The sequence below is a fragment of the Streptopelia decaocto genome, assembly GCF_964273445.1.
Source record: "Streptopelia decaocto genome assembly, chromosome: 14".
In the NCBI taxonomy this organism is placed as follows: Eukaryota; Metazoa; Chordata; class Aves; order Columbiformes; family Columbidae; genus Streptopelia; species Streptopelia decaocto.
Window position 1 is genome coordinate 6,628,803 of NC_138669.1, and position 11,300 is coordinate 6,640,102.

Here is an 11,300-nt window from a genome sequence, read left to right on the forward strand (position 1 = left end):
CGCTCCGCCCGCCCGGCACCGCGTTATATGGGGCGGCGGCGGGACCCACGTGACCGCGCTATACCGGGCGGCGCGGGCCCCCCCGGCCCCCCCAACCCACGTGACGGGGCCCGGAGCGGGGCCCGGGCGGCGGGAGCTGTCCGGGGTGCTGAAACCGCGGAGCGGGAGCGGGGGACGGGGGTGTGCGGGAGAGTCTGGGGGGGACACGGGGGTGAGAGTTTGGGGGGGGACACGAGGGTGCGTGGGGGAGAGTCTTGGGGTGACAGGGGTGAGAGGATGAGAGTTTCGGAGGGACACGGGGGTACGTGGGGTGCGAGGGGTGAGAGTTTAGAGGGTCACGGGGATGTGCGGGGTGAAAGGGGTGAGAGTTTGGGGGGGAACATGGGGGTGCGTGGAGTGAGAGTCTGGGGGGAAGTGAGGGTACGTGGGAGTGAGAGGGTGAGAGTTTGGGGGGAACACGGGGGTACGTGGGAGTGAGAGGGTGAGAGTTTGGGGGGAACACGGGGGTACGTGGGAGTGAGAGGGTGAGAGTTTGGGGGGGGTACAGTGGCGTGCGTGGGGTGAGAGTTTGGGGTGAACATGGGGGTATGTGGGATGAGAGTCTGGGGAGGAAGTGGGGGTATGTGGTCAGTGAGAGGATGAGAGTTTTTGGAGGGACACGAGAGTACATGGGGTGAGAGTCTGAGGGGACACAGGGATCATGGGGAGAGTCTGAGGGTGCATGGGGGCATGTGGGGTGAAAGGGGTGAGAATCTGAGGGTGCAGGGGGGCACGCGGGAGTGAGAGTCTTTGGGGACATGGGGGATCGTGGGGGTATGAGGATGAAAGTCTGAGGGGCACAGGGGTATGTGGGGCGTGAGTCTGAGTGGACACAGGGGATCATGGGGTGAGAGTCTAGGGTGGTGCATGGGGTATGTGGGGGTGAGAGGGATGAAAGCCTGGGGGGACACAGAGGTATGTGGGGAGGAGACAATCAGACAATGCAGATTTCCCAGGGAAAGTTTCCCTTCCGGAGCTGGCGGCTCCTCTGGAAGTTGCCCAGCTCCTCTGAGTGATTCATCTCCTGGCATCATGCAGATGAAAACTTCACTTCAGAAGCGTAGATGTGCTTCTGGAGTGCAATTTTTCCTTTTTGGCAGAGCACAAAAGGCAGGTTCTTTGCATGGCCTGGTTGCCCAGCACAGACACACACCTCTGGGTGCAAATTGGGGTTCATACATGTGATTCATTTGCCTTTTCCTCCCTCCCCACTGGAGCTTCCATCATTGGGCACTCGAAGCTCAGCAATCACTTCATCTTGCAAAAGTGCTGCTGCCTCTAAACTTAAAATTCTCTCTTGAAGGAATGAACATTTCAAGAGAAGGAGGAAAAAAAAAAACAGAAACACAAACAAAACCGAAACCAAAACAACGCACATGTCCCAGTGGCAGCAATTTCAGCTGCTCCCCTCCATGTGGGGCTGGGCCCTCTCTGCAAACCTCTTTCTTGCCCCATCTCCAGCGGCTGCTCTGCAGAAGCAGCACCAGGGAGGGCCAGGGGCTGTGGGGCAGAGCGGCAGCAGGAGGGGCTGATGCCCAGAGCATCACCTGTGGGGTTTTAGGGACCACTCTGGGTTGGGAGGAGGGTGGCAGCGGCTCTGGGCAGGGACAGCCCCATGGCTGCGAGCAGATATCGCTCCGTTCCTCTGCCACCCCCATGGTCAGCGCTGGGGCTGGGAACGCTTTAGACCATTTTGCTTTAGGATTAGTCATGTAATTGTAGGAAAGACAGTGAATCCAGTAAGTGCATCTTGTACTTGTGTTTTGTTTAGGAAGCTCAACTTGGAATTTTATTTTATTTTTTTCCTGCTCCCTTCATAAATTACTGACACATTCAGTGCTGAAGGGCCCCGTGTGCTGCCTGGGGATTCATTATCGTCACTTTTAGGGACGTAACTGCCTCTGCCTCCACTCAGGAGTGTGAGGAGCGACGTGTTAATGATGCTTTCAGAGATGCCAAATTCACCCCTCGGCTGCGCTCGCTGCGTCCGGCGGCCTCGCAGCCGGTGGGAGTCGGAGCGGCTCCTAATTAGGCACATTTAGCACTCGGAGCCTTCTGCCTTGTGAACAGTGAGTTACACGCGGCAGACGCTGCTTCACCAACTGTGACAGCATCGGTGCCAAAGCAAGGCCGAGCTTCCAGCAGCTTCTCCTAAGGACCCGGTGGGATTTGCCGGCCACGTTCCTCCCTTTGCTTCTCACCTGTCCTGGTCCTTCACCATGGCTGCAAACAGCTGCGATGGGATTCAAGTGTGTATTCGGTGTCGGTGGGGGCCGGCGCTGCCTGTCCCGCTCTGGAGAAGGCGTCTCATGGGCTGACGAACCTGAGATTGACCCTTACATTTCACCATTCTCAGGTTAGACAGTCCTCGAGGTGCCTCTCGCTTGGGCAGCCGCCGAACCCTGTGCCACGTGTCCTGTGTCCCGCGTCACGTCCTTCTCCAGACCCCCCCAACATTTGAGAAATGTGGAGGAGAAAGCAGAGAAGCAGCCCCTTGGCTCTGCACCCCCAGAGCGGCATTTCAGCTCCTCTCCATCCCGCTTGACCCAGGGGGTCCTCGTGGAGCAGCTCCTTACCAAAGCGGTGCTGGGGGGCAGCAGAGGTTTAGGGACACACGCTAATACCAGGGTTGGGTTAACAATTGGACTTGATGATCTTGAGGGTCTGTTCCAACCAAAATGACTCTATGATTCTGTGAAAGGGGTGTCTGGCAGAGCTGAAACCCTCTGTGCTTTCCCCTTCATTTTGATTCCCATCATTGCACATCACCAGGGTGGCTCACGGCAGCACCCAGCACTGTTTCTGGTCTCAGCATCCCAAAGCGGGCGCTGGAGGGGAGATGTGTCCCCGGGCTGGTGACGTGCAGCCGTGGCCCTGCCGAATGGCCACGTCCTTGGGTTTAACAGCCAGTGCTGGATTTCTTTGAATTTTTTTTGTTTTTAAAAGACAGGAAGCGCACACCTGGCATGCTGCAGCTCTCGGTGAGCACCCGACGGGGGTGTACGGAGTGGGAAGGGTGCACACCTGCTCAAAAAAGCATCGGCTGCATTTCAACACATGTGATGAGTTGGGGATGGTCTCAGAGAAGGAGCCTGTGGAGCAACCCGGCTCCTCTCTTGCAGAGCGACTGGCTGCGTGGGGCAGAGCACTGGGCTCCAGAAGCCTGGGGGGCTGAAATCACCCAAAGCTGGTGCTAAATGGGGACACTGGGGCTCAGGGCTGCTGGGGACAAAAAGCTGAGCTCAGGAGGGGTCTGGATTTGGCACAGGCTGCGGGGTTAACTCTGGCTTAACCATGGTTGAGAGCTGCCTGTTCCTGCAAACATTGTCTGTCTGCACCCCAGGAAATCTTCCAGCACCTCATTATCTCCAAATCACGTTTCCCTTGCTGGGGTTCCTTGGGCCATCAGCATTCGAGGCCGGGAGGAGTGGATCTCCAGCGGCTGCAGACGGCGGAGCAGGTTTCTGTGGGGGCTGCCCTGGATTTTGGAATTCAGCAGCACAAAAATCTCCTGCCCATCTCTGCAGGTAAGGGACCGACTGGGCTTCCAAACACTATGGGATGCTGGAAACCACTTTTCTGGGGAAGGGGGATCTCTGGCTGCTGTTTCTGGCAGCCTGATGGCAGATTGATTCGCCCTTAAGTGTGGAAAAATGAGTGTTAAAAACCCATCGGTTTAAATGAGTGAACTAGCTACAAAATGAAAGGGAAGAGTTTTTCAAGTTTGTCACCGACAAGCTCCATGCGAGAGGTGAGTGGGCCTAGAAGAGCTGTCAGCAAAAGGCACAGAGGAATCTATGATCCATTTTCTGCCCCTTTCTTGATTTCTTGCTTAATTTGGTTTCTAACGCGTTCGCACATGTCTGGTGTGGACTGAGCCGGCTGCACCTCTAGGTGCCCCACGTGCAGCCCAGACTGTTTCAATGGAGCGACTCTGGATTTGCAAAGGAAAGAGAAATCTTTCAGGCAGAAACCAAGGGCGTTGCAGAGCCACAGCTTCAGCTTCTCAGACAGCCCTATTGGAAAGCTGTGGTCGGCTTCTGGGGTTTTTTAAGCTTTGCATCAAAGAAAAAGCCGAACAGATTTGGTTTCTCTGAGCAAAGTGAAGTTTTAGTGAGTTTGGGACAGAGCAATGAACAAGCGCCAGGCTCCCCCCGACCTCCCGCCGTTGCAAAAAGGAGCTGAGCAGAAATGCACTGAGGACTTCCAAGAATAATTAGAAATCATTTCTGCAGAAAGGAGTAAGAGAAGGTGCAGGGCAGCGCCCGCCTTACCTGCCAACCCGCCGTGTCCCCGGGGCAGCCAGGCAGCGCTTGTCTGTCTGTCCATCCCTTCTCACCTGCTCTACCCCACCCGGCCACCCCCACACTGGCTTTTATGGCCTTTCTTGTCAGTCTGAGGAGCCGGGCCGCAGCGAATTGCCACACTTTTCTGCTGGCTTCCTGTTTGTTCATCACGAGCGTCGGTGGTAAAATTTCCATTACACGCTGGACAGACAGGGCGGCAAAGAGAGATGAAGAAAAAAAAAGAACAAAAAAACAACAAAAACCCATCTCTGCGTTTTAGTGGTTCCCTCAAGTCATTTGAAAATGAGAAAGTGCCTCGGTGCTGTTAGACAGAGGGGAGGAGGAGGGATGCAGAGCATCCTCTGGTACCCGGGTCCAGCCTGGGTGTGAAGCTGCTCTGCGTCCCCCCCTGGGAACTAGAGACCTCCCGTTTCTCTGTTTCAACAAGGAGAAGACCCTCATTTGCACCCAACCCAACCAAAAAACTGTGTTTCCTAAATGCTGCCTCTCTGAACGGAGCCAGAGCACCAGGCAAAGCTCTGTCCTGCCCAGACCGAGGGCTGTGGCATGTCATTGTGTCCCTTGCTAAGAGAGCAGATCTGGAGATAAATGATTTATTTTGATCTCTTGTTAATCCTCGCCAGGCACAGCAGAGCTGTTTTGGCTGTAGAACAGAGCAGAGCAGAGGAAAAGGTGGAAAACCACCTGCCATGACAATACAGACACTGCCAAAGGACTCTGGCACATCTGAAGCAGAGTCCCTTGCTCCAGAGGGACACGGGGTGTTTGGGGGGGCTGGGGCAGCCTGTGCACACAGTGGGACATGCAGCCGCGGGGGAAGCTGTGATTCCCAACAGCTCTGCAAAGGGCATTTCCAGTGCCTGCTGCAGAGCCTCCAGTAACTCCTGCTCAGCTCCAGCCCCTGTTTTTCCCTTGGCCTCACCAGTGCCCTGGGCTGCCCGTGTCTCATCCTGCTCTGCACTGGGCCCTGCTTTAGAGCGTGTCAAACGCCCCTCGTGCTGCTTTCCAAGTTGAAACGGGGCAAAACGGGTGAGCGGTGTTACTAGCGGAGTCTGATGGCTCAAGGACCTGTGTTGGGTGTGCTGCCTGGGATGGGACATCCCTTTCTCAGTGTCCCTTTCCAGGACACCCTGCACGACACAGAGGGGATGTGGAGCTGCAGCCCAGCTCTGTGTAAACACTGTGTTAGCCCTGGGCAGAGCTGCAACGCTGGCAGGTGGCTGTGGCCTTGGCATCCCTATCTGTGGTGGGATCCATCTGTAAAACCTCCCTGGCTTGCAGCAGACCCCGGGACGGCTGTCTGCGGGCTGCGAGCCCAGCTCCTTCCCCACACACTCTGCCCTCACAGTCTCACCTTCTGGGGGCTTTTCTTTTTCCTCCACATTCATGTCAGGTGAAGGACTTGCCCCAGCTCAGCCTGCTCAGGGTCTGGGTGGTACCCAAAACGAACTCGATAGCATGGCTGCGCTGCTCAACCCCCCCTTTTCTCTTGTCACAGCTATTGTTCGCATGAGAAAGGAAGGGAGGAGGACACCTGCACATTCTTTGTTTTGTTGCTTTATTTGGGGTTTTTTTCAGTCTATTAAAAACAGAGAAGGAATGGTCAGGATCCAATATTTCTTTCTCTGCTCTGACTTTGTGTTTTAACTTTTGTGCTTTTCCCAGAGCCTCGCTGAGCAGTGCCCGAGCTCGGCAGCGGTGGATGCACCCAGCAGATCCTGGCACAGCACAGACCCGTGTCCTTGGCGTCAGCCGACCTGCTGCTGCCTACTGGGAACGCTGCTCCACGCTGAACCTGCCCTTCCCCAGCACAGCTCCTGGTGCCACAGAGGGAAAAAATGACGGTCAGTAAAGCAGCGTGATTCTCTCAACAGCTGCCTGCCTTCCCAGCTACGGTGTGCAAGCACGCTGCTGCTTTTGTACCTAAGGCTATGCACGTTATCTTTAACATATAACACTATTATTTCCCATTAATTACTATTAAAACATTTCTGGCAGCAAGGAAGATAGATGAAACATCACAACTTTGCAAACATATTTGCTGGGCACCGGGAAATGAAACAGCATCTGAACAACTCCTGAAGCCCTCACTGCCGTGTTTCAGGGACGTTGCATCAAGTTGCAAGGCGCATTATAATTTTATGGCTAATGAACCGTATAAAACACTAGGGATAAAGCTGAGAAAAGAAAGGCAGTTGAGCTTGGACTGGCTGCTAAAAGCTGCCGAATGTGTGTGTGCAAAACTGTGACCGTCGTTACCCAAACTTCTGCAGCACCCAGCCTGCTCAGAACAGGGCTGGGACACCCGCATCCGTGGGGCTCGTGGGCGAGTCCCCAAACCAGGAGAAGCTTCCCAAAATGAGAAGCTTCCCAAAACAAGAAGCTTCCCAAAGTGCTGCACCGTAAAATCCCGAGTGCTGGCAGCTTGACCCGTGGACCCTGGGTTTCTCCTGTGCTTTGAATAATTTTATCGAACTCTTTCCCAGCTCATTCTCTTCTTGTTGCATTTATTCAGTCTCTGGGCCATTGGGGTCAAATGAATCCTCAGCATGCATTTGTCGAGGTCGAATAAGGTCTTTTAAATGTCTTTGATTTTTACGGGTGTTTTTGATGTCTTTGATTTTTACGGATGTTTTACAGGTGAGCGAGCTTGACCAAGAATTGTTTTCGGCAAGAGGCGGCATGAATTTAACTTAAGGTGTTGGCAAAAAAGTTTCCAGTGGCACCGGGTAAACACTTTAGTGCGTAACGTGATCGACTGATCACTGTGCTCAAATACTCTTCATAGAACAGCTCAAAAATACCCCGTTTGCCATTGCTGTTTGATACCGACTTCTGAAAAAACACCTCTGTTAGCAGAGCCGTGTTTTTAATGCAAGCCCCTCCGCCAGCCTTTGTTTGCAGCAAATTTCCTCGTTTATTATACATAGAAATTAAGCTTTTTTTCCTTTTTGCCAGGTCCAGAGCTGGGAGGCAGCAGCAGGGCCGCTGCAGGTGCTCCCCGTGCAGCCCACTCCTGCAACCAACTGCCGAGTTCTGGGATGAGTGGTGGGGTGAACGCACACGTTCCAGCCCACAACTTCTGCCTCTTTCTGTGCAAATGGGAAACAAGCAGGTAGCAGGCTGGAAAGAAAATGAGTCGTTTGTTCTGACCTGATTGATCACTGGGTGGCTTTGCAGCCCCACCAAGCCCATGAACGGGCAGCACCTGGCACCAAAGGTGCCTCAGGCGTTTCCCTCGGGCTGGCAGCAATGAGATATTTAATCTGTTTCAAAGAAAACCAAGCCCACCTGCTGCAGAAAGAGAAAACACAACCCGAAAGTTCTCCTCTCAGGTGCTCCTGCCTTGAAATGAGTGTATTTTCTCTTTGATGGTCAAGCAGATATTGTTCTCGTTGTCTTTTTTTTTTCTTTTCCTTTTTAACCGATCCGATTTATTTTTAGTGGTGAGGGGATGGTGTTTGAGAGTCTCCGGTCAGATCGGCTGCGGTTTGGGTCGCTCCGGACGCTGGGCAGGAAGGAAATCAAGCAAAGCCAGTCCTGGTGCTGGGCTGGGTCTGCAGGCGCTGCTGAGACCGGGGTCCCCCCGCGGTGGGGCAGCTTGCAATAAATTGAATGCTTTTGGGAGCTTTTTGGGCTGCTTTAATAGGAGAGCTGCAAGTATGGCATTGCTGGGGTGTATAAGGAGAAAAAAGGGATATTATTATTTTTCCTCCGCTTTCTCCAGTATCCCCATGCTTCGGGGGGGGGGCTGTGGGGACAGTGGGGGCGTTTGTCCCAGGGTGTCTGTCCTGCAGGGTGTCCCTGTGCGCGGTCCTGGCTGGGCTGGTCAGTGTTGGAGCTGGAGCGATGCGTGATGGCGGTTGCCACCTCTCTTTGTCAGGGTCTGGGGGGCACCGTGCTCGGCCGTGGCAGCCTGGCTCCATGCTAGAGCTCAACAAACCACCACATTTGCTCTTTTTTCCACTTAAAAAAAATGGCGTGACCACCGCGGGGCTTTTTGTGCTGGTGAGGAGAGCAGCGCTGCTGAGGGCTGCAGCACCGGCCACCCTGCTGCCATGCAGCCTCATGGCTGGGGGTGTCTAAGAGAGCCTTAGATTGATATCTTGGCCAAAAAAGAGAGCGTTTTTTCTGTTCTCCGTCACCAGCCCAGCCTGTGAGTGGCCAGCATGGCGGGCGCCCGGCAGCGCGCGTGCCTCGTGGCCGGGAGGGCAGAGAGGCAGAGGCGGGAGGGAAGCCGCCCGCCTCCCACACAGTGTTTCCGACGGGGCAAGTTTGTCACAAACAAAAGATATTCAGTCTCGTCGCGATGGCGGGGTGGGGGAGAGGAGCCTGGGGCACCCTCCAGACAATGGCCATGAGAGGCTGAGGGGACCCAAGATGGCACCGGGGACAAGGGCAATGGCGGCAAGGACGGGGCCGCCCAGCATGGGCGTTGCCTGCCATGGTGTTCACTGCTATATTTGCCATCGACACCTCAAACAAGGCGCAGAGAAGGAGGGGAAGGCGCCATGTTTTCGAGTGGCGGGAACTGCCCGTGCTGGCGGAAGCGTTGGTGTGGGTGCACAGCCAGTTTGCCGAGCTAAAACATGGCGGTGTGGTGAAATGACGGGGTGAAATGTGGATGTGCTGAGTGAAAATGTGGACCTGCTGAGGGAAGGTGCAGATCTTCTGAGGTAAAATAGGGATGTACTAGGGAAAGATGCAGATCTGCTGAGGAAAAATGTGGATTTGAGGAAAAAATGTGGACCTGCTGAAGAAACTTATTGACGTACTGAGTTAAAAGCTAAAGTTGTCCTGGATGCAAAGGTCTCTGGAACATTTTTCCATGCGGGGAGCACTGGGTGGGCATTGTGGTCCCTGTGGCCGTGCTCATGGGACAGGGTGTGGCCCACCTTGACCTTCCTGTGGTGACAAGGGGAGCCATGCCACAGCCCGCTGTGCCATCATGGGTTTGCCAGCCACCAGCCATGGGTGCTGGGGACTGCCTGGGTGCGTGGGTGGCTTTCAGCAGCCTGGAAGTGCTGCAAAACCAGACATGTCAGTCTGAGGTTCTGGTGATGTCTCCTCCTCCCCACACCCTTTGCACCCCAATTTTTGTCTTCCCTTCCATGGCCGAGTATCCTACAGCTGCTCTCTTTGCCTGTCACAGGCTCACTGGGGCCATGGGTGCAGGACACCCTCTGATGTTTGATGTGGTGGGTCAAAACCCCACTGCACCCAGTGCTCCTCTGCCCACATGCCTCCCTGAGACACTTCCTCCATGTTACCCATTGAGGGCTGTTATTGGAGCACAAAAAGGCTGCAACCAAGGAGGTTTGGTGTGTGGATAGGGATGAAGGATACTGGGGGAGAAAAGGGGCTTTGGCTCTTCTCCTCACAGGAGTGTTGTGGGATCTTCACCCTCACGGTGGACCCTGGTGGCAAACCTTGCACAAGGCCCACCTGTGGTCTTGTCTTCCTCAAGGAGGCCAAGAACACTGTTCAAACATGGTCTGCTGGAGCTTTATGCATGAAGGATGATGGCGGCATTCATTCATGGGCTTGAGCATGGTCTGGAAAAGAAGACACTGCCCCCCTCCAGCACTGAGCTCCTGCGCTGGCAGCTGCAGCCCCGAGGAAGGACTCCGGGTGTAGACATACTCCTCCATGGGTCTGGCAATGCTGCTGTGCCTTGTCCCACCACTGCTCACCTGGTACCCCAGCCAAAAACCCTGTGTCTGCCTGTTCTCCTGTGTTTGTGCTTATGAGCTCTCCTTCCACCTACGCAGGGAGCTATTTTTAGCAGACTTTAATCAAGTGTCAGCGCTGGCTCTGAGCGCAGCTTTCAAGCCAAGGGCTCAAGCTTTCGCTGAGAGCTTGCAGGAACTCGGGCGTGTGTTTTCTTTTAAATTTAGTTGAGAATTTATACAACATGCCGCAGAACAGTGGCAGTTATTTTGGGCTCATCGCACCTGAGCCCACACTGAGTTACACCAGGTGACTCTCATTTCGGAAAGGACCTGGCAGAACATCTCCCTCCTGCCGTGTTCTCCCCGCTGCCGGCAGCGCCTGCCTTGCCTGACCCCTCCGAGCCCAGCCAAGGGGTAGGTTTGCTCCTCTTGGTCCATTTACCTCCAGCACAAGGATGTTGCATTTGTACTTTGAGTCATGCAGGGAAGGAAAATACTCAGTGTTCAGCCCCAGCGGTCACAGCCTCCTCTGACCACATTCATCTCAGGGCTGGCAGCTCCTCTTCTGCTGAGGTTGCGCTGGCCTTGCTCACAGCTTCCTGGAGAGCGTGACGAGACCCGCCCCTCCCACGGTGCGAGCAGCTCTGGTTCAGCACAGGCAAGCTGATGTTTGGCTGAGCTGCGTTTAAGTGGCCTCGGTGTTTCTCAAGCTAAAGAATTATGTGACCCAAGGTGAACTTCAGCTTCCTTGGAGATATGAAGAGCTGCCCTTCCTCTGGCACCAACGCTTCCCTTGGGCTTAGAGTCTGGTGTGCAAAAGAGATGTGGACAGGCTGGGGAGCATCCAGAGAAGTGCCACAAGGATGATCCAAGGACTGGGAAGCCACCACGTGAAGAAAGGCTGAGAGAACAGGGTTTGTTCAGCCTTGAGAAAAGAGGCTGAGGGGAGACCTCACCACAATGTTCAGTATTTACAGGGTGGCTACAGAATAGATGCAGATGGCCTTTGTACAAGGAGTCCCATGGAGAAGATGAGCGGTGATGGGGACAAGTTGCTCCTGGGGAGATACTGATTGGACATGAGGGACATTATTCCCAACGAAAATAATCAGCCACTGTAATAATCTCCCCACGGAAGTGGTGGGTTCCCAGACACTGGACACTTTTAAGATTCAGCTGGACAGGGTGCTGGGCCAGCTTGTCTAGACCAGGCTTTGGCCAGGAAGGGTTGGACCAGGCAATTCTTCTGGGCAGCTCTGGGGCATGACAAAGAATGGCTCCA